Raw genomic sequence first — 23,835 nt, 5'->3', positions numbered from 1 at the left:
AGCGCTAGTCTACATATTAAAAAAAATAGTAATATTTTATTTATATATTACTAGGTTAGCAAACAAGCATACGCCTCACCTGATGGTCAACATTACCGTAGCTTAATAGACGTCTGTAACACCAGGAGCATAGCAAACGCGTTGCTGACCTTATCCCATATCGAGCCCCCCAGGAGCTCTGGTCACCTTACTCACCACAGGAACACAACTCTGCTTGAAAACAGTATTATTTAGCTGTAATCTTCTGCAAGGTCGAGGTACTTCTCCAGGCGGGCTGCTCCATATTTTGAGCAGGAAAGTTCCTGCTGTGCCCTACTTCTGTTAATCAAGTTAATAGTCGCGGTGACAAGGTTTTCACTGTTTTGTTTATTGTAGATTATTTTTACTAGTTTACGTAAGTTTTAGTTTCAAAAAGATATAACTTTGCCACAACTGAAAGCCTAAAACCAATCAATCAATCAATCAATCAAAAATTATTTCCGTAACTATACAGGTAGAATATCGTAAGTAGACCAAACAAAATCCTTTATTTTCTCTGATAATGTCCATCACAAAAAATATAACTCGACTTATATTATATAATTTATCACAGGGGGCACAGATAATATCCGTTTTGTTTTGACTTGTTGATAGAATAGAACTCCTGATTAAATAGAAATTAATATACCTATCTAAGCTCAAAATTTGACCGTTTATAGGCATAATTTCGCCTATCTATCTCCAAAATTAATTCGGCGGCTCTTAATCTAAAAACTAGCCGATTTTTATTACAGTATACAAAGGTAATTATGAAATCGGTGTTTTATCTTCTTGTCACTAAGGAAGGCGTGGGCAGCACTTCCGTAGTTGTCAAAGTATAATATATTTTAACAACATTCATGCAGAATTTTAAGGTTATTTAAGGGAGTCGCTTGCGTTAGCTTTGGTTAACACACGTGTCAGAGAGATTTTTGGTGTTTTTGTTTGTGTTTTTAAGTTTGTTTTGTAAATTTTATAGTGAAAATAATTGGTATTTGGTTATAATAGTTTATATTAACATTGACAAGGTTGGGTAAGTGTTTTTATTTAACATATTAGGTTATTTATTTTTTGTTGTAATTATTAGGTTATATTACTAGTATTTTTTTTTCTCTTTTATAAAATAATATAAGATGGACGTAGACCGTCCTCCGGACCCTCCGGATCCTCCGGATCCGGATGGTACACAAAGTTCACGCAAACGTCAAGCGACTGATGACCCAAACACAGCCAACCCTTCCCCCAAAATCATTGTCAACAATCCTTCCACGGCTATCCCGTCGATACAAACCGTTTATATCCACCCATTATATGCCGACACTCCTAAATCCTACTCAGATGAAGACAAAGGTCCCTTCATAGTTCACGTCTCTAGAGAAGTCTCAGACCCAGCTGCAGGAACTACTATCCGAGCCATCAAATTCGGCCAATTTTTGCATACTCACAAAATTAAAAATATAGTGAATGATGGCGTAAAAAACATCGGCCGAAATAAAATTTCGGTCGAATTTGTATCTGCACAAGCTGCTAATAATTTTATTACTAACCCAGTACTTGAGATGTGCAAATTCAAAACTGCTGTACCGACTTACAATATAACTAAAATGGGCTTGGTTAAAGGCGTACCAGTAGACTGGTCTATGAAGGAGCTGGTGGAATCTCTTGAGCTCCCTTCTGGCTGCGGGGAGGTCATCAAAGCTAGACGTTTGAACAGAAAATCAATATGTGAAGGAACTGTCTCATGGTTGCCAACCCAGTCCGTAGTCTTGACTTTCAGAGGACAATTACTCCCTGAGAAAATTTATTCTTATCATACTTCTCTCCCTGTTGAAATTTATAAATTTCCAACAATTCAATGCCTTAACTGTTGCCGGTATGGTCACATTAAAACACAGTGCAGATCTCAACCCAGATGTTTCAAGTGCTCGCATCCCCATACGGGTGAATCTTGTGATGTCACTGAGGACAAAGCCACATGTTTACACTGTTCAGGCTCCCACTATACAACCAGTAAGTCTTGTCCAGAGTTCTCCCGCCAGCAGTCGATCAAGATCATAATGTCTCAAGAGAGTATCTCGTACTTGGAAGCGTCTTCCCGTATTCCCCCTGCCAATAGATCCTATGCAGAGGTGGCGAAGGAGATGTTTTCCACTCCTTCATACTCCTCCAATACTCCTCAAAATCCTCCTCCATTCTCTCCCACTTTCCCAATCACTTCATCAACTCGATCATATAAAACAGTAGTCCGAACTCCCCATCCCCGAGCTCCTTTAGGCAAAGGTTACGACAGACAGACTCACAACTTAATTATTTCCAACGTCCCCTCTTCTCAACCTAACGGCTGTGCCCTTAATAATAATAATACTCCCAATTCGTCTCCAAACATCTCTAACCTTTTACAAGATATCTTTCAAATTCTTATATCAATCGCTTCAAAGTATACTGACTCGACTTTACCGACCAACGTTGCCAATCCACTGTCTCATCTCTTAGAAGTCCTAAAAAATGTACCAACACAATTTCCTCCAATGGAATTGTCAAAGCCTTCGTCCTAAAAAACACGAACTCCTTTCACTAATCAACCTCCATAAGCCCGTCATTATTGCCATCGCTGAAACATGGTTGATTCCTGGATCCCGTTTTCGGGTCCCTGGTTTCTACTGTTTGAGGGATGACAGAAGTGACGGGTATGCTGGTAGTGCCATTTTCATCCGGCACTCCATTCCTTTCTCCCATGTCCCTTTACCTCCCCTAAGTCCTCATATTAATGCAGTTGCAATCAGAGCCCTAAACATCTCTTTCGTCTCTTTGTACATTCCTCATCCTTCCTCGTCCCTTGGTCCTCAATTATGCTCCATATTCTCTGCTCTCCCGAACCCTATCCTTATCATGGGGGACTTTAATACTCACCACACAGCATGGGGTTGTCATTCATGCGACGGGTTTTCTTCCTTGTTGATGGACATATTTGATGATGCCAACCTCTGCATCCTCAATGATGGATCGCCGACGCGAAGAGTGTTCCCTCATCAGAATGCAAAGTCTGCTGTAGATCTCTCTGTTTCCTCAACGTCTCTCTCCTCCCTTCTTTCCTTTAAAACTCTTCCTACAACTTATGGTAGTGATCATTTCCCTATTCTTCTCTCCCTATCCCATAGAGCAAATCCTTCTATTATCCCAAACCCCCTACTTAAGTACAATATTAATAGTGCAAACTGGCTTGCTTATTCGGCATCGGTTGATAACATTTTGGATAACCTACCTGATTTTAGAGATGATGGAAATATGTTTTTATACTACGAACTCTTTTATCATACAATCATCACATCTGCCAACAGCAATGTTAAAAAGAAAAGCAATAAACCTTTCCTACATCCACCTTCCCCTTGGTGGGATGAGGAATGTAGTGTTTTAATAAGGGAAAGAACAGAAGCAGAACATTCATACACGCTATCTATGTCCAATGAAAATTTCATCAAATATCAACGTATTAAACAATTATTTCACAAAAAGAAAAGACAAGGCTGGGCTAAGTTCTGTGAGTCCCTAGGTCCCAGATCTCCTGCCCGTGTCGTCTGGTTAAATCTTAAGAAATTCCGTCAATCCTTCAGTCACGATGATCCCCTCTCCAACGATCCCACTGTTTGGCTTAATGATTTTGCTGATAAACTTGCTCCACCTTTTGTCCCAAATCAGGAATGTTTTGTTAATACCATGTCCCTGTTTACATATAGCGGGATGGATGCCCCATTTTCTTTTTCGGAACTGCAGTGTGCTTTAAATAGCCTTAAAGATTCGTGTCCTGGAGAAGATGGTGTACCCTATTCGTTTATCGTAAACTTAAGTGATAAAGCAAAGAATTTCTTCTTAAACATTATTAACGCTGGTTTCATAAAAGGAATCGTCCCACAATCTTGGAAGTCGCAAATCATTATACCAATTTTGAAACCAGGTAAGGATCCCTCAGACTCAAACTCTTACAGACCTATAGCTTTATCTTCTACTCTAGCCAAAATTACTGAACACCTTATAAAAAACCGCTTGGAATGGATAATTGAAAGCAGAAATATTCTCTCGCCCTTCCAGTTTGGCTTTCGGAAGGGGTTGAGCACAATTGATAGCCTTAGTATTCTTTCCACAGACATTCGAATTGCCTTTGCTAAGGGTGAGTACCTTGTGGGTGTTTTTCTAGATATCACTTCTGCCTATGACAATGTTCTTCTTCCGGTACTCAGGCAGAAAATGCTACAGCTGAGTATTCCGCCGAGGATAGTTCATTTCATCTGCAATATGTTAATTAACCGATCCATAGTGGTAAAACATCAGCACCTTTCTCTTCCCCCCAGACTTGTCTGGAAGGGTCTCCCTCAGGGCTCAGTCCTTAGTCCTCTACTCTACAGTATATACACACATGATCTCGAACTGTCTGTGAATAGTTTCTGTAATATTCTGCAATATGCGGATGATATTTTGTTATATCAAATGTCAAATTCCGTGGATGATTTAACTTTTCGACTTAATTCTGCTTTAAATTATCTGGACCAATGGCTTTCGGATCATGGCTTGTCTTTGTCGATCCCTAAGAGTCAAGCGGTGGTGTTCACTAGGAAAAGAAATATCCCTTCTTTGGACTTGTCATTGGGGGGTCAACGCATTCACCTCGCGAATAAGGAGAAATTTTTAGGTGTAGTACTCGATCACAGACTGAATGGATTTTCCCATACAGAACATGTCATTAAAAAATGTGAGAAAAATATTAACGCCCTTAGAGCCGTTTCAGGTGTTTGGTGGGGAGCACATCCTTACACTCTAAAACTCGTTTATAACGCGATAGTCCGTAGTCACTTGGACTACGCCATGTTTATTTTTGACCCTCTCAATAAAACTATTTCTGATAAATTGAACAAAATTCAGTACAAGTGCCTGAGAATAATCCTAGGTGCCATGAAATCTACACCTACAAACGCCTTACAGGTAGAGTGTGTTGAGCCCCCTTTGCAGTTCCGGAGAAGATTTTTATGCGATCGTTTTATCGCAAAATCGCTACAATTGTCATCCCATCCCCTCATATCCCGTCTTAACGAACTATCCCATCTCTGTTCCAATGTCAGAACTTCATCTTGCCTGCTAGACAGTTTTCTTGAATTTACCAGACTGCCTCACCTCCTGAAATCCTTCCCCTCTAATCCTCTTTTTACTACTCCGTTTCAAGCCCTTGTATATAACCCTCCTATTATCACAGATCTTGGTCTGGTAAAAGGAGCATCAGACACAAATTTTATTTTCCAAAATATTGTTCATCAAAATTGGTCCGAACACCTCTTTATTTACACTGATGCATCTAAGCTTTCCCCCAATAGCTGTGTGGGTGCTGCCTGTTGGATCCCAAAATATAGAATAGTACTACAATTTAAATGCCCTCCTGAAACTTCGGTATTTAGTGGTGAAGCTATTGCCATTCTGGAAGCTGTCTCTTACGCTATCTCCCACAACTTAGGACAAACTGTAATCTGCACCGACTCTCTCAGCTGTCTGTTAGCTATAAAAGCTAACCCCTTTCGTAGTAAACTTAGAATTTCTATTATTTTAAAGATAAGAGAGGTTATGTTCCTATGTTATCAAAAAGGATTGCAAGTTATTTTGGTGTGGATTCCCGGTCACTCAGGCATCCCGGGTAACGAGACTGCTGATTCCTGCGCGAAAATGGCTGTACAAACTGGCTCCGTAGAACACTTTTATAACTCTTCCAATGACTTACGCGCTCTGGCGAAAACTCATCTTGACAAGTCCTGGAACTCGTTTTGGGTTGAGTCAAAATCGGTAAAGGGAAAGTTCTATGCTTCCATACAACCTGAAATACCAAGACGCCCTTGGTTTTTTCTTCTTAAACATGCCGATCGCTGGGTTTTGTCCACAATCTGCCGTTTACGTCTTGGTCACGCGAGGTTCCGGTTCATCTGGCAAAAATCAGGGTACGAGACCACTCTCTGTGCGAATGTGGCCTCGATGACGGTTCAGCATCCCATATTCTTTTTAATTGTCCTAATCTCCTTTATCCCCTATATGGTGTCCTTCCCCGCAAAATCCCCCGTCCTGTAAATATTGAATGTCTATTGATGCTTGTGTTCAGTCCATTTTGTAAATTTTTATGTAAATATATCAAACGTAATAGAATAAAGTTGTAAATATTCATTAGATGTGTGTAAAATTATATATTTGTTAATGTCCTAGCATAACATAGTACTTTAATATAATATACCTTACTAACTTTAATGTTTGTGTTGTTCTAGGTGAAGAGATATTTTATGTCATACTAACTACTACTATTTTCAATATACTTTTTTAATAAACTAACGAAGGTTGTAACCTCGACCGCACCGATCAATCTCCTTCGTGTATTCTCCATTCTACGTGACATTGGCGAAATCATCTGTGCTCATTTGGCACTATTGAAAGCCATTAATCAAGAAGAAGAAGAAGAACATTCATGCAACCAAAAAAGTCAATTGAGAAAGTGTGAACCAGTAAGTAAGTATTACGTCGAATAATTTTTTTCGCAAAATCAATATTCTTAAAGTGAATAAAGCTATTTAATGACAAGATATAATTAAAATACATTTGCTTGAAGTTATTTACGCATTCAATTGGGGTTAATTCAATGGATTTTAATTATATTAAAGGGGGTAGTTGTGAATAATATTATTCGATAGTATAACTTCAAATACTTTAAAATTCGGTTTCTAGATTAGAAAAATGATAACGTTGTAATAACGAAACTGAATAGCTTAAATATAAATTTTTGATTTGTAAAATTAAGAATTTTTTAAGCATAAAATAATTGTCATTACTTACGTTTCCTTGTTACGATAATTATTACAAGTGACGATAATTATTCAACATCAAGTAAAGCGCAATCTTATCTATTTCCATACAAATTAACAATCACGGTAAAAAATTAGTCTTAAGAAGACCTTTGTCTCATTACTCTAAACATTGTTATTACACGTATATTCAACCCTACAGCAAGTTTTAATTAAATATCAAAATTCATACTACAAGCCGCGATAAGAGTGCTCCCTGGCGGATGTAGCTCAGATCAATCGTCTTGATACTTGCAATTCTTACTAAAGTAGGTATAATAAAATTATACATGATGTTATTATATGAGGTTTACCTACAATTATTGTGCTATAAATATCGCACTGACCAGTAAAAGCCAGGTGATTCAGTTACTCTTTTGATTAATTATTAGTTTCACAATCAATTTAATGATATATGTATGAATATACTCGTATATATTTAACAATTGTGTGCGTGTGTTACGTTTATAATAAATTATTATCTAAATATTCTCTATGAGATCAATGTCTTTACCTTTTTTATGCAAATGTCTAAAAGTTGTAGTAAAAATTAAATATCAAGTGAAATATTTATACATTCTATTTTTCAAAGTATCAAAATCGCTAACACGCCGGACTCTTATTCTGTTTTAAGATCAGACCCTCGTTCTCACAAAAGTCTGCGCAAAATGACGACGACTTTAACTAAAATTATCCGTTAACAAAGCAGGTTTATTGAAATTCAGAGCGTAAATAGTAAGAAATATAATCTAAATATCGCGGTTACAAACTATTATTACTCTTGGTATTGTATTTTTTTATGCAACTAGATTAAGCAAGGCTACGACTCACTGATTAGTACCGTAGCTTATAAACGTCACAACACCAGAAGCATCGCAACCCCGATCATATCGCCAATCCTCCCAGGACCCCTGGTCACCTTACCAAAGGAACGCAACACTGCTTGAGAGCAGTACTATTTAGCTGAGATCTTGTGTAAGGTCGAGGTATAGTCAGGCTGCTCCAGATGTCATGCAAGATATTTCCTGCTGTGCAACTACCGCAGTTGAAATATGTTTAGTTCGTAATTCCATCACATATCAACTTATCTTAAGTTGAAACTTCTCTGGAATCGTTGTGATTTGAGACTCGATACAACGATAATGCGTCACGATAAACAAACAAACACACAAACATGTGACAGAGTATGAGAATGAGACAGAACACATTACACTGTATTGTATATTCTCGGCGAATAACATCTCTCGTCTGTTATATGGTAATTCAAAACTCACGCGGTAGTACAATAATACCATGTACGTATAACGTATGGTTTGAAATGTTAAAACGTCAACATAAATAAGTAATACAATTCTATTCGGTTTTGTGATCAAACTGAGCAGTAAACAGCCATATTTTCGTATTGCATGCTGTGAATGTTCAATGTTCGGCGCATGTTTTGACTTGTTGACAGATGGCGCTAACTACTAGTTATAATTTCTGAATCGCATTGGCAAGATTTTTGTCATGGTATTTATACTCGACTTGAATTATTTCTGATATTGATATAAAAATATATTATTACAGCGAGATTTGCTGTGTACTGTATTTTTATATCAGTTTATTATACCAATATTAAAATTCCTATACCAACATATATAGGACTTGTAGGAATATTAAAAATAAGTTATTATTATTACAATAATTTTTATTTTAATCTCTTAAAATCTTTTTTTTTCATATTTCGAAAATATAGTATTTCAAAAATATACAGTTAAAATTTGACAAAGATATTTTTGGTATTTCATGTTGTAAAACCTATTTCAAAGGTCAGTACCAAAGCAGGTAGTCGAGCCGGTTGGCCTAGTCAGTAATTATATTGTTCGGCGAAGCGCATCTGCTTCGGTTTTATCACCTGAGTTGTAGTAAAGGGAAATATCTTAGTTTTCAGAGCTGAAAAAACTGAAGATATTGAAGAGTTTGAAAGGACTGAGGGTATACTATATGGGGCTGGAATAGCTAGCTGATTACCGTTACTATAGTTACGATCTCTAATCTCATCTAATTTTCTTGAGAATTTCCCTGACTACAATTTTAAGCGCGTTTATCTCAAAACGACCGTTTTCTGCCTGGCGAACGGCAGAAAAAAACTACTAAGTCGATTTGTTTCAAATTTCAATATGTTATTTAATACACTAACAGGTATCGCGAAAAATAAATTTTTTCGTCGATTATTTTTTATTTATTCACATGCAAAAATGATTTAAAAAAAAAATCGAAATTTTTGGCCTACAAATTTCAACAACGCGCCATTTCATAAAAAAAACACATTTTTTTTTCATTTTACTTCCTGATAGGTTTATTTTTAATGATTAAAAATCCGTTTTGATATTTTTTTATTTCAGACCCACAGAAAAGCTAAATCATCGCGCGCCGCTCAGGTTCTTTTTTTTAACCGACTTCCAAAAAAGGAGGAGGTTCTCAATTCGACTGTATTTTTTTTTTTTTTATGTATGTTACATCAGAACTTTTGATAGGGTAGACCGATTTCGACAAATTTTGCTTTAATCGAAAGGTGGTGTGTGCCAATTGGTCCCATTTAAATTTATTTGAGATCTAACAACTACTTTTTGAGTTATATCTAATAATGCGTTTTTACTTGACGCTTTTTTCGTCGACCTACGTTGTATTATACGCATAACTTTCTACTGGATGTACCGATTTTGACAATTCTTTTTTTGTTGGAAAGGAGATATCCTTAGTTTGGTACCGTGATAAGGAAACCAGGATCTGATGATAGCATCCCAGAGAAATCAAGGAAAACTCTTGAAAATCCATAATAACTTTTTACTGGGTATACCGATTTTGATAATTTTTAATTTAATCGAAAGCTGGTGTTTATCATGTGGTCACATATAAATTTTATTGAGATCTGATAACTACTTTTTGAGTAATCTTTGATAACGCGTAGTTCTTGACTATTTTTTCGTCGATCTACGTTGTATTACTTGTCGATGTAATTGAAGTCGGTTTTTTTTTCCTTTGCGAACAAACACAATTATTAATTACACTAACTTCAATGCCATCTTTAAAATCATTAAATTATTTTTTTATTTTGTAACTAAATAGTCCTTTAAAAGTTTCAATGTTGTAGTGGTTATATAGATTTAAAAAAAAAACTTGTAAAAAAGCTCTGCGCGAATAAAAATCTATAACTCATTGGAAATTTGTTAAGAGTGGTAAAAACGAAAGATTTGATGGCAGAGATGATCAAAATGTATGAGATGTCTCTGACACGCGACTGGAAATCACTCCTTAAGAAGTATAATGACAACTAAATAAAATCAGGAGATATAGCAAGTGAATCAAATTATAATCACAAAATCGTGAAATGAAAAGATAAATTGTTGCTTGCTACTCGTATATACCGTTACATATATTCCTGTATCTTACACTAAGCTTAAGGCACTATTAAATAAACCATCACTCTCAGCGTCACTAGAAGTCAGCGTCAGTTGTTTCACACAAATTCACTAGCAATATTATTGTCATAAACTCAAATGTGATTGATAAAAGTACAAGTCTGACTCTTGCACGAAAAGCAAATCGGTACAAGCGTCAGCACAACGTGAGCTAATTAATAAAACAAATAAGTAAACACATTTCTTGTATGGCAAACCGTGATTTTTCAACTTTATTACATTATTTATTTTTTAGCAATATGTAATTATTTCAACTTTTGTGGGAAATCATCAAAAATGAGAGAACGGTATCATCGTGCAAGCGGTACACGAACGAGACCGTCCTCCCGCCTTTAAAAGTATAATAACTGACTTTATATAGAAGGAATAAAATGTTAACACCACGATTTATTACCCGTTTCAGACCAATCAACCACTGAACATTCCTAGACATGTTCGCTGTATGTTGCAACTTGTTGATAGATGGCGCTCATGGTCCGAGCAAAGCTACGCCGATCAAATAGAGCGACTGTACCGTGTATGTTTTACTTGGTAACAGATGGCACTCGTCAAGTTACAAATCGCGGTGGCAAGGTTTTTATTATTGTGTTTATAGTCGATTATGAGAATGTCTTGCATTGCTAGCGTTAGCACAGTAGTTAATGTGTAGTTACTGCTGTCGCCAGCGCTAATAGTTCGTAAGACTTTGAGCATTGGGAATTTTTCTAATTCCGTCCCCTATCACCATGTAGGAGAAACGGAACCCTAATACAATTTCTTACATACCATAATTAATACATAATAATTGTGTTTGCTCGCAAACGAAAAAAAACCGACTTCAATTACATCGACGAGTAATACAACGTAGATCGACGAAAAAATACTCAAGTAATTGCGCGTTATCAAAGATTACTCAAAAATTAGTAATCAGATCTCAATAAAATTTATATGTGACCACATGACAAACACCAGCTTTCGATTAAATTAAAAACTATTAAAATCGATACACCCAGTAAAAATTTGTTGCGGATTTTCAAGAAGTTCCCTCGATTTCTCTGGGATCCCATTATCAGATCCTGGTTTCCTTATCATGGTACTAAACTAAGGATATCTTCTTTCCAACAAAAAAAGAATTATCAAAATCGGTACACCCAGTAAAAAGTTATTGCGGATTTTCAAGAATTTCCATCAATTTCTCTGGGATCCCATCATCAGATCCTGGTTTCCTTATCATGATACCAAACTAGGGATATCTCATTTTCAACAAAAAAAGAATTATCAAAATCGGTACATCCAGTAGAAAGTTATGCGGTATAATACAACGTAGGTCGACGAAAAAAGCGTCAAGTAAAAATGCATTATTAGATATAGCTCGAAAAGTAGTTGTTAGATCTCAAATAAATTTAAATGGGACCAATTGGCACACACCATCTTTCGATTAAAATTTGTCGAAATCGCTCCACCCAGTCAAAAGTTCTGATGTAACATACATAAAAAAAAATACAGTCGAATTGAGAACCTCCTCCTTTTTTGGAAGTCGTTTAAAAATAAATAGCTTTCGATGTTTTAATTGGTGATTAAATAATTAACGTTAAAATGTTGTAGTAATTATAGAAGTCAATTCTATACATTTCTACTTTGGTTTATTTTTTAATAATTCGATTTAATATTGTAACGATTCTAATACGTGTACCGTCCCTCGACCAGTAGCAATGCAGTATGTGACAATATCTTCATGCAATGTATGTTGGAGGGAAATCGTTGACGTAAGCGTATTTGGATTTCGTTTGGAATTAGCTAGCGAAAGATAGCCTTTGTCTCGTATGTGAAATCCTGTTTAAATTCTGGCGTAAATTTTAAATTAAGAAATAATTTTTTAATTTTTAATAAACATTAAAGGAGAATGGGACTTTTAGGCCAAAATGTAATGAGTAGAGATATTGTTTAAAAAATTGGTCATATTTTTTTATTTTAAAATGTAAAATATCAGCTCAATTCTGAATCTAGAAGCGGAGAAAATTGAGAAAGATAGTTTTCATCAAATTATTTGGGTATCGATTCAACTATAATCGATTACAGAATTCAAAAAAAAAAGGTTTGCACTAGTTAATTAATTCAAGATATTTAGATGCACAATTAAAGCTGTAAACAATAAAGTGCATTTAAATAAAGTTACATTAATATGGACAATATCAATTAATATCTGATAAACCAAAATGATTATCGATTTCATATCGATTTAAAATAAATCATATTTTTAATGACAGCTTTGAAAGCTGACTAATAATAATACTGTGTCCGTCACTCGTTTCGTGTTTACTGTTTTCCGATGCATTCTGAGTCCATTCCTGATATTTATTTATGGTTTCAAGTGTATATCAATATTCGTAGTGAGTTTTCAAACAGTCTTCACTAAATATAACAAATATTAATGCTACAAGAACTTAGTGATCGCGTTTTTTTATAGACATTGTAACATAACCTCACTTTACAAAAAGTCTAATAACTCCACTCTCAGATAGCCAAAATATAGATAATTTTCAGCGAGGAAGCAATAAGCCTAAATGAATTAATTGATACCATTTTCATTTCATTACATTTTGGCCCAAGAATGTATGGAATCGTATCATTCTCCTTTAATCAGTTTGAGATTTCATTTTCATACTATTTTAGTGAGTCATTTGTGTGACAGTAGTTTAAAAGTAAATTACAAATCTACCGACACAAATTATAAACCTTGGTTGTAAATACCTCCATTAGGTCTTTATTTCATTTCATTTCGTTTTTTGTTTTAAGCAATTAAAGATAAAAAAGTCTCCTGTTACTAGACATAATACGAAAGAGCACCGTAGACTTAACTGAGATCAGAGTTTCTACTTTGTAAATGTAAATAATGGATACTAACATAAGTAAATAACTGCTAAAATTCAAAATACTATTTTTGCAGTTTCGTTTCGCAAATATTTCGAAGGAACGACATTAATAAAAGTCCGCTGTCTGTTCGTCTCACAGAGCTGAGCTTAGAAGAGTAATGGGACGTTCAGAGACAATATACAGTTGAAATTACTATAACGATAAACAATGAGAAATAACTTTGTTCGCCATGTCATTGTGTAATTGTTAGTGTAATTCATTTATTAGTCTTCTCACAGCGGTCCAGTATTGATAACCGTCTGTAAGTGTCGTCTGTGACTACGTTGAATATTTGTTTTAAAATTTATGATTTAAATATTTGGGAAAATTTGGGGGGCGTATAGCGATTGATGCGTTATAAACTCCCCAAGATTTTCAATTTTCGAAGTGATCGTAATTAACTTTATATATAAAAACAAAAATGTCGTCACCGCGATTCAAAATAAGCAACCAACGATGAGTGCCATCTAGTAACAAGTAGAAACATACCAGTACATCCAATATTGACTGTTCTTGATCTGCGTAACTTTATTTAAGACAAAATTTTGTACTTTGAGTGTCAATTTTTATAATACTATCTAGCATTCACCTCTCTACCACCGAACAGCAAGACATCGCATGAGTCTGCACCGCTACGTGGTTGAAATCCCACGATCTCGCACTTTGCTTCCTCGTTCTTAATACACACCGCAAAAATTTAGAATGCCCTTTTGGCTTCCGTTTCTCCAAACAATTACAACTTGGGTATCTTCAAATCAAGAGTGAATAGGTATCTTCTAGGCAAGCGCGCACCATCTTAGGCTGCATCTTCACTTACCATCAGGTGAGATCGCAGTCAAGCGCTGGTCTATATATTAAAAAAAATAGTAATATTTTTTTTATATATTACTAGGTCGGGAAACAAGCGTACGTTTTACCTGGTGGTAAACGATTACCGTAGCTTAATAGACGTCTGTAACACCATGAGCATATCAAACGTGTTGCCAAAGCTATCCCTTATCGATCCCCCCAGGAGCTCTGGCCACCTTACTTACCACAGGAACACAACTCTGCTTGAAAACAGTATTATTTAGCTGTAATCTTCTGCAAGGTCGAGGTACTTCTCCAGTCGGGCTGCTCCATATTTTGAGGAGGAAAGTTCCTGTTGTGCCCTACTTCTGTTAATCAAATTAATAATCACGGTGACAAGGTTTTCACTGTTGTGTTTATAGTAGATTATTTTTCCTAATTTGCATAAGTTTGGATTTCAAAAAGACATAACTTTGCCACAAATGAAAGTCATTAAACAATTAATCAATCAAAAATTATTTCGGTAATTATAGCAGATAGAATAACGTAAGTAGACAAAACAAAATCCTTTATTTTCTCTGATGATGCCCAGCAAGAAAAAATATAACTCGACTTATATTATGTGTGTATGTATATGTGTGTGTTCGCGCGCGCGCGCGTGTGTGTGTGTGTGTGTGTGTGTGTGTGTGTGTGTATGTGATACATATATATATTTGATGGAAAATTATTAAGATTATGATAAGTCTCGTTGATGTTGATAATTTTATCTAACACAACAAAGACGCCAATTAAAATTAGCCGTTTGATCGTTACTAGGTGGCACTTATCTTTGGTTACTTGACTTGTAACATCAAATATCGTAACAAAGCGTCGTTTCGTCGTAGTCAGAGCGAAGTCACGTAGATCGAAGTGTCACTCTGTGTTAATAGATGGCGCTCATCGTCAGCTGCGTATGCTGAATCGCGGTGGCTAGATCGTTATTATTGTGTTTAAGGGTATCTGTACTCGTTTATCGTAGTAAAATTCAGAAATGTATATATAGGCAATTTTTTCTAGTTCCTTACCACGTCACAGTGTGTAACGGAACACCCATAGCTGAGTTTTTGCATTCCTGTGTCAGAGATCTGGAAACACACTTATACTACACACTGATATTCACTGGTATAGCCCATACTGAAATTTGTCACGTGTGAAAGAAGGAGCAGGAAGACTGTATGTTACCTCAGAACTTTGTACTGGATTGACCGATTTTTAATCAACAGGTGGTGCTGATCATGTGTTTTTGTTTAAATGAGATCTGACAAGAACTTTTTGAACTATCCCTCGTAATGAGTGTAATAATAAAGTAATCTTTAAAAGTTATATAAATAGACCCCTTGTTCGTGTTATAATTTTTAGTTTTTTATTATATTAGTTAAGTGGAAAAGAGTGCAATTAATCGAATGAATTTACTTCAGGTTTTTAATTCGTCGCCATTAAGTTTGAGACAAGTTTAGTGGGAACTTACTTGCAAACTCAGCGATGTTAGCTACTTAACTCGTGACCGTATTGAACGGTAATTCCTATAAGTTTGTTTTTAAAAACAAAAATAAAATTTAAAATAACGCGAAATAATAGCCTTTTTAACCGACTTCCAAAAAAGGAGGAGGTTCTCAATTCGACTGTATTTTTTTTTTTTTTTTTTTTTAATGTATGTTACATCAGAACTTTTGACTAGGTAGACCGATTTCGACAAATTTTGTTTTAATCGAAAGGTGGTGTGTGCCGATTGGTCCCATTTAAATTTATTTGAGATCTAACAACTACTTTTCGAATTATATCTAATAATGCGTTTTTACTTGACGCTTTTTTCGTCGACCTACGTTGTATTATACCACATAACTTTCTACTGGGTGTACCGATTTTGATAATTCTTTTTTTGTTGGAAAGGGGATATCTTTAGTTTGGTACCACGATAAGGAAACCAGGATCTGATGATGGGATCCCAGAGAAATCGAGAGAAACTCTTGAAAATCCGCAATAACTTTTTACTGGGTGTATCGATTTTGATAATTTTTACTTTAATCGAAAGCTGATGTTTATCATATGGTCACATATAAATTTTATCGAGATCTGATAACTACTTTTTGATTAATCTTTGATAACGCGTATTTACTTGACATTATTTTCGTCACCTTACGTTGTATTATACCTCATAACTTTTTACTGGGTGCACCGATTTTGACGGTTCTTATATAAATTAAAAGCTACTATTCGTCACGTGGTCCCATTCAAATTTAATTGAGATTTGATTCGTAATTTGTGAGTTATATCTAATATTGCGTATTTACTTGACGGTTTTTTCGTCACCCTACGTTGTATTATACGTTATATCTTTTTACTGGGTGCACTGATTTTGATCTTTTTTGTATAAATCAAAAGCTAATACTTGTCATGTCGTCCGTTTTAAATATGATTGAGATAATAATGAGCAATTTTTGAGTAATCTTTGATGACACGTATTTACATGACGATGTTAAGACGACTGTGGTCATGTTCAATACTTTGCCACAACGCCATCTATCAAAATGTAATGAAATTACTTCGTTCACTATCGATCAAATTACAATATTCCACTAGAGTAGAGAGTAGCAGTTTATTCGTTATAAATATATTTGAGCTTTTAATTTTTGAGTTATCGCTAATACTGGGTATTTACTTGGCTATTTTACGTCGACCAACGTTATATTAACCTCATTACTATTTTACTGGGTGGACCGATATCGATGATTCTTTTTTTAATCGATAGGTGGTGCTTGTCATGTGGTCCCATTTAAATATAATTGAGATTTGACTCGAACTTTTTGAGCTATATCTGATATGGCGTATTTACTTGACTGTTTTTGGAGTTTTCTCCTTAAGAATCGATTTTCATTTAAGGCCCCGGAATGAAAAAATTGAACAGTAAAATCTACTGAATGAATGACCTTGTTAGAGATGGCGTTCAGACGTTTTCTAATAACGCAATTAGGTTCCGATAGGTGGCGTTATTGCATTCATTTATTTACAATTTGATATAGTAATAATATATTTCTTAGACTAGTAAGCCTTTTTGTGCCTATTTAGACAGTTGATCTGAAGGGGTAAACTCCAGTCGTGCATCGGAGCTGTGTGAAAACATGAACATTACATATTTTTAATAAAAAAGACATAAACCGTAATTCAATATAAATCCGCTTCAACTAAAAAACCCGCCGTAATAAGCGATGTCAGCGCTTCGCGCGAATCGACGACGGGCCTTTTATGAAATTTCTGCCTACAATCGCTAACAAAATGTTAGAAATAACAGTAGAACATTATATAATTCTACAATTTTATAATGTCGCGTTATATGGAATACGAACAAAGTATTACTATTTTTTCGTCGATCTACGTTGTATTACTCTTCGATGTAACTGAAGTCGGTTTTTTTTTCGTTTGCGAGCAAACACAATTATTGATTTAGTATTTATTTTTAACTAGTCTTGTGGTTTTGGTTTTTATATTATCTGCCTTAATAAATTGTTTACTAGTTTCTTTTTTCATTAAAGAGAAGTTATGTTGAGTTTTGCTGAAGTTATGTGTAAATAAATCGGATCTAATGAAATCGAGTTAAATTTTGTTTGGAAAATTTTATGCTAAAGTTCAAACGAAAAGAAACTGATTTCAATTAAATGGACATTACATTATGTAATATACAGAGTTGAAGTGGGTAGCTGTGAATAATGTGATTTGATGATTTAATTTATCTATACATATAATAAAATGGTAGGAAAGTCAAAACTGTACATTGAATATTTTTTTAAAAGAATACTTGGGGTCTGATCTACAATCGATACCGAAGCCAAAAATATAGTTTTTAAAATTTTTGTCTGTTTGTCTGTATGTATGTCCGGGATAAACTCAAAAAGTACCGCATAGATTTACTTCAAATTTGGTACGAATATTATTAAGAAGTCGGGTCAACATATAGGCTACATATTATCATGCTATCACCTACTGGGAACGAGCAGTGAACCTTTATTTCCTCAACGCATTCTGTAACAACGTGTAATCTAACGACGCATATTTGAATTTTGTTGTTATTATGTTAATAATCATGCTATATAAGCTAGCTTCACACTATAAAAATCACGCAATATAAGCAAATAAGCCGATAAACATAATTAAATGAATATAAGTAGACAAGACAATTTTAAAGCAGCGCCATCTATGAGATTTTTCTGTAGATATGAAATGTAAAGAAGAAACGGGTAAATGAATGTTATTTTAAAAGGTATAATCGTAGGTATTTTTGGTGCTGTATAGCGTTCACGCAGACGACGTCGCGGGGAGCAGCTAGTAGGAAATAAAATAAAATAAAAATCTTTTCGTTTTACTTTGTTATTTTACAATCTATTAAACGTTGACGTTTTATTTGTTGATATAAATTAAAGACGATTTTTTTCACGTAACGTCTAATACATTATACATTGAACTATTGTTGATAACGTTAAAAAGGAAAGCGATACCCCTTCGTGTACAAGTCACACTTGAGGGTATTGCTCACCGATTTTGGAAATGATCAGAATAAATTTTATGTACAAAAATTAATATCATGTTAACGCGATTCAGCGTTTGTAGTCAAAGATGAGCGCCATCTATCGGCAATGTACATTTAACCGTCGTTCCGTGGAATGTTGTGAAGATTTCAGAAGAAATTAATCGTTAACGAATCAGATCTATAGAAATTTCTCACTGAGTGATTGTTTGATGTATGTGACGAGAGAATGTGAATGTACCAAATATTCTCAGTCTCGACTTGTTGATTGATGGCACTCATCTTCGATTACAAATTCTGCGTCGTGGTGTTAAGATTACATTTGAGCATCCGGAGTAAGTCATTATAGAAATAGATGTGATTTTTTAATGTTTCATATTCCGTCACAGGGCGGCACGGAACTCCTGAGGACATAGGACTAATGGAATCATAACAAAGCTAATGTTAATAAAAGAAGTTGATATCTTCTTATATCAATAGAATCAGCATCCACATTCCGAACTGATGGTGGCTTCACATTCACTAAAACTAATTGTTCAAATCTATTTGGTAATTAATTGTTTTGATAGTTAAAAATATACAGTTTGAAATTTTAGTAAAAAAAATAATTGAAATCAAGTATTTTTTTTGTATGAAATACCACAATTTATTATTTTTCCGACTACCCACTTCTAACATATATATTTGATGGATTCACGTTGGTTACAACTCCTGCATCGTGTTGACAAAATTTAATTTAATGTTTACTTCGAGATTTCATCAGCCTTCACACTTTTTTGGAAATTAAAAAAAAATGATCAGTAATGATAAAAAATGTTAAGTGAAATGACATTTGAATATAATTAGATAAGTCAAAAAAGTTTACATTAACTAAATGTGTTTAACTTTATGACGGTAATACGGTTGGAGTCTTAAATATGTTCTAGTATTTTGGTTGCAAAATAAGATTAAAACTATAAGTAAAACGAGATATTTACCATGTTCGTCGAGTCACTATAAGTTTCTGATGATTCGTTGGTTCTGATATAACGCCTAAGTAGGTGGATATAAATAATAATTATTGATATAAACGCTAAAGAGGAAATTTTAGTAGTACAGTTTTATTAAACTTATGAGGTAACTTAGACCTTGAAACCTTGTCATAATTTTGTTTAAAATTTTTATGAGAAACATGCCAATGTGTGTGTAAAAAAACTTACACTAATTGCGAGTACTCCCATTTTCAAACTTATCATAACTGACTTTATATACAATAATAAAAATCTTGTGACCGCGATTCATTATTGTAAACCAACGATCAGCGCCAGCTGTCAACACGTCGAAACATACGATAAACACCCATATAACAATAATAAAAGTCATTTAAAATTATAACAATGAAGTCCACTGACGGTAGATTTAAATCAAATCACAAAACTGGACGCGTACATTACTATCTCTAAACATTTCGATTAATTTTGACCAAGATTTTACGAGTAATTGTGAGCTATATCTAATAACGCGTACTTGTGTATAACTTGAAGACGATCTTTATTGTGTGACAACAAACACAGTCACTGACAGACGAACCTCACCGTCGGCTACAAATCCTAAATCACGGTGGCAAGATTTTATTTTTGTGTATGAACTGAATCATTATATTTCGAGTAGGGAGTACATTTTCAGTTTCTCTTATGTTTCTTTAATTTTTGCACTTCCGTTGCACGCAGCTGTCAACGGTATACCAATTCACAATTTTAACTGTCACTCAAGTTTTTCTAGTTTAAAGATGAGGAGATGGATCCAGTTCTGTATTGATTTTCTCATGTATATATCTCATGTATATAATTTTAAAAACTATAAAAATCACTGAAGCCTAGAGTACACAGTTCTGATAATTATGATTAAATTTTGTAACAAAGCGTCGTTCCATTGCAGTTGGAGTGAAGAAACGTAGATCGAAGAATGTGAATGTTCGGAGTGTCATAGAGTGTGTCTACTTGTTACTAGATGGCTCTCATCGTCATTTACAATATCTGAATCGCGATGGTAAGATTTTAATGTTTGTATATAAAGGCGATACTGATAATTTGAAACTGGCATGTAGTCTGTAGGTGCAATATTTGAACTATAATTCAAATATGACACCTACGGCCACATTTCAACTCCAAAAAAAAAAAAAATTGAACAAGTTTTCATTTTCCGTGCACTCTATGCTTTGAGGTAATTTGTTAGTGACGAATCCTTATTGGCGTGAAATAAAGTTTGTAACTTTAATGAACGTTCAACTATAATATTATTTAAACTATAGTAATAATCAAGTAAGGTAGTAACTTCGGCTACATTCCTACCACATTCCACTAGGCTAAACGTCGACGAGGTTTGTTAGTTTAGACAACAGAGCTTAAAACTTCATGCATTGGTTGCAGTCCTTGAAATACGTAGAAATATAATGAAATTGTATTTCAGGGTTCTAAATAGCTTTTTTTTAATTCACATAAATTATCAGTTACACAATTTTTAGTAACTTTTACTTAAATATTCATACTACAAACCGCGACAAGACCGCTTCTCGCAGATGTAGCTCAGACGAATCGTATTGATTTCAATTATTTTATCTGTATCCAACTAGTCTGTGAATATCTTCCTGTATGATCCTGTCTTCAGATCATATTGTAAAATGTACTTTAAACATCTATCAGGTGTTTTATTTACGTAAAACCAAACAATAATACTATATTTACGAATGGTTAGTAAAATATTTGACTTTATAATGCAGAATTATAATCACATTCATACACACATATAACACACATATATGTGTGTCGATAGATGGCGCTCATCGTTGGCTATAAATACTGAATCGCGGTGGCGAGATCGTTGTTGTTGTGTTCAAGTATATCTGTAAAACCCGTTGGGATTGTCACCACCCAGTGATAAACAGCACTTGAGAGAGTAATTTTTGCAGTTCCTTACACGTCACAGTGTGTAACGGAACCCCCCGTAACTAAGTCTTCGCTGTCTATCTGCTATTTACATTTATTTATTTACTGTCCGTCTGCAGATCTATCCTTAGAGCCCTAATATTTGGACTCTTGTTACTTTCATACAATTTATTTTATTACGGCTATTATTTTTATATCATTTTTTAATTTTTGTATCTGAATTTTATCTTGCGAATTTTTGCAGTTCCTTACCACGTCACTGTGTGTAACGAAAACTTCCCCAGTCGTGCTGCTCCATATTTCGAGCAGGAAGTTTTCTACTGTGCCCAACCTCAGTTAATCAAGTTAGTAATCGCGGTGACAAGGTTTTCACTGTTGTGTTTATAGTAGACTAGCTGTGCCCGCGGCTTCGCCCGCGTTGAAATCAGTGTGTCACAAATTTTTCCCGGCAAACTTGAAGTGAAACTCATCAAAATCGGCTTAGCCGTTTCGTAAAATTTCCTTTTGAAGCCCTCCATTGCATGAAAATCCGTTCAGTAGATTTTGAGGGAATCGTTCACATACCTACACTTTTGGGGCCTTTGTTTTATAATACACTAACTGTTGCCCGCGGCTACGTTCGCGTGAAGCGCGCGTCACGTTGAACAAAACGGTTCGTTGATTCGTTAGAATTGTAGTATGAAATAATATAGTATTGTAGTGTAAATATGTTTAAAATATACTGCATGCAATTTAGTTTTTAATATGGTTCTACGTAAATATATGCCACGGAATAGCGTAACGCATGCTCCTCCGTGACTCCGTGACGACAAGTGTAAATAAAAAAGTATTCTAGTAACGTAAAGATTAGATATTGTAAAAAATATTTTTTGTACTACTTATAATATATAAGTAATCAATATAAATGATTCTGGAACACATAGGGTTGCAAAAGCGGTTATTTTCCTTTAAACCGACTCTGCTGTATATGTGCCATACAAACTATCAACCCAAATTAAACCCCTTTAACGGTGGAATATCCCAAAAACCGTTCTTAGCGGATGTCTACTAACTAATCTACCTCCCTGCCAAATTTCATCTTTGTCCATCCTGGATGGATGGACCATCCAGATATACAAACTTCCAACCCGCGTCTAACCCCTTTAGGGGTCGAGTTTTGTAAAATACGCTCTTAGTGGATGTCTACGCCTTATAAGGAACCTACCTGCCAAATTTCAAGTTTGTAGATGTTATAGTTTCGGAGATTTCATGATGAGTGAGTCAGCCTACCATCCCCCGTTTTAACCCCAAAAGGGAGTTGATTTCTAAAGATACGTTATTTGGACACCTTTTCATCATCTATAGAGCATACATTTTAAATTTCAAGTCTCTTACTTCAAAAACATAGGACTTCCATACAAACTTCCAACCCCCGTTTTACCCCCTTGGGGGTCGAGTTTCCTAAAGTCCGTTCTTATCAGATGTTTGCGCTTCATAAAGAACCTACCTGCCAAATATCAAGTTTGTAGCTGTTATAGTTTCGGAGATTTTGTGATGAGTGAGTCAACCTACCATCCCCCGTTGTAACCCCAAAAGAGAGTTGGTTTCTAAAGTTACATTATTTGGACACCTACTCACTATCTAAAGAGCATAAATTTTAAATTTCAAGTCTCTTACTTCGAAACCATGGGACTTTCACACAAACTTCCAACCCCCGTTTTACCCCTTAAGGGTCGAGTTTCGTAAAATTAGTTCTTAGCGAATGTCTACGCCCTATAAGGAACCTATCTGCTAAATTTCAAGTTTGTAGCTGTTATAGTTCCGGAGATTTCGTGATGAGTGAGTCAACCTACCATCCCCCGTTTTAACCCCAAAAGGGAGTTGATTTCTAAAGATACATTATTTGGACACCTTTTCATCATCTATAGAGTATACATTTTAAATTTCAAGTCTCTTACTTCAAAAACATAGGACTTTCATACAAACTTCCAACCCCCGTTTTACCCCCTTAGAGGTCGAGTTTCGTAAAATCCGTTCTTAGCGGATGTCTACGTCCTATAAGGACCCTACCTGCCATATTTCAAGTTTGTAGGTGTTATAGTTTCGGAGATTTCGTGATGAGTGAGTGACCTTTCGCTTTTATATATATTATATTATAGATTATAGATTATTTTTACTAGTTTACATAAGTTTTAATTTAAAAAAGATATAATTTTGGCACAACTGAAAGCCATTAAACCAACCAATCAATCAATCAATCAATCAAAAATTATTTCCGTAACTACAGCAGATATAATAACGTAAGTAGACCAAACAAAATCCTTTTTATTAACCGACTCCCAAAAAAGGAGGAG

General features: G+C 34.9%; 1 long non-coding RNA gene across 1 annotated transcript; it reads right to left on the bottom strand.

The window, feature by feature from the left end:
• Nucleotides 1-452: 452 nt before the first annotated feature.
• On the bottom strand, nucleotides 453-23,835 carry LOC123666235. The gene is made up of 3 exons (XR_006745185.1): nucleotides 23,767-23,835; nucleotides 4,367-4,370; nucleotides 453-485 (listed from the first exon to the last, which is right to left on the bottom strand). It is a non-coding gene; the product is annotated as an uncharacterized LOC123666235 (long non-coding RNA).

Source organism: Melitaea cinxia, chromosome 25, assembly GCF_905220565.1.
Source record: "Melitaea cinxia chromosome 25, ilMelCinx1.1, whole genome shotgun sequence".
NCBI classification, from domain to species: Eukaryota; Metazoa; Arthropoda; class Insecta; order Lepidoptera; family Nymphalidae; genus Melitaea; species Melitaea cinxia.
Note: the sequence above shows the minus strand (reverse complement) of the source record. Positions and strands in the feature narration are given on the sequence as shown.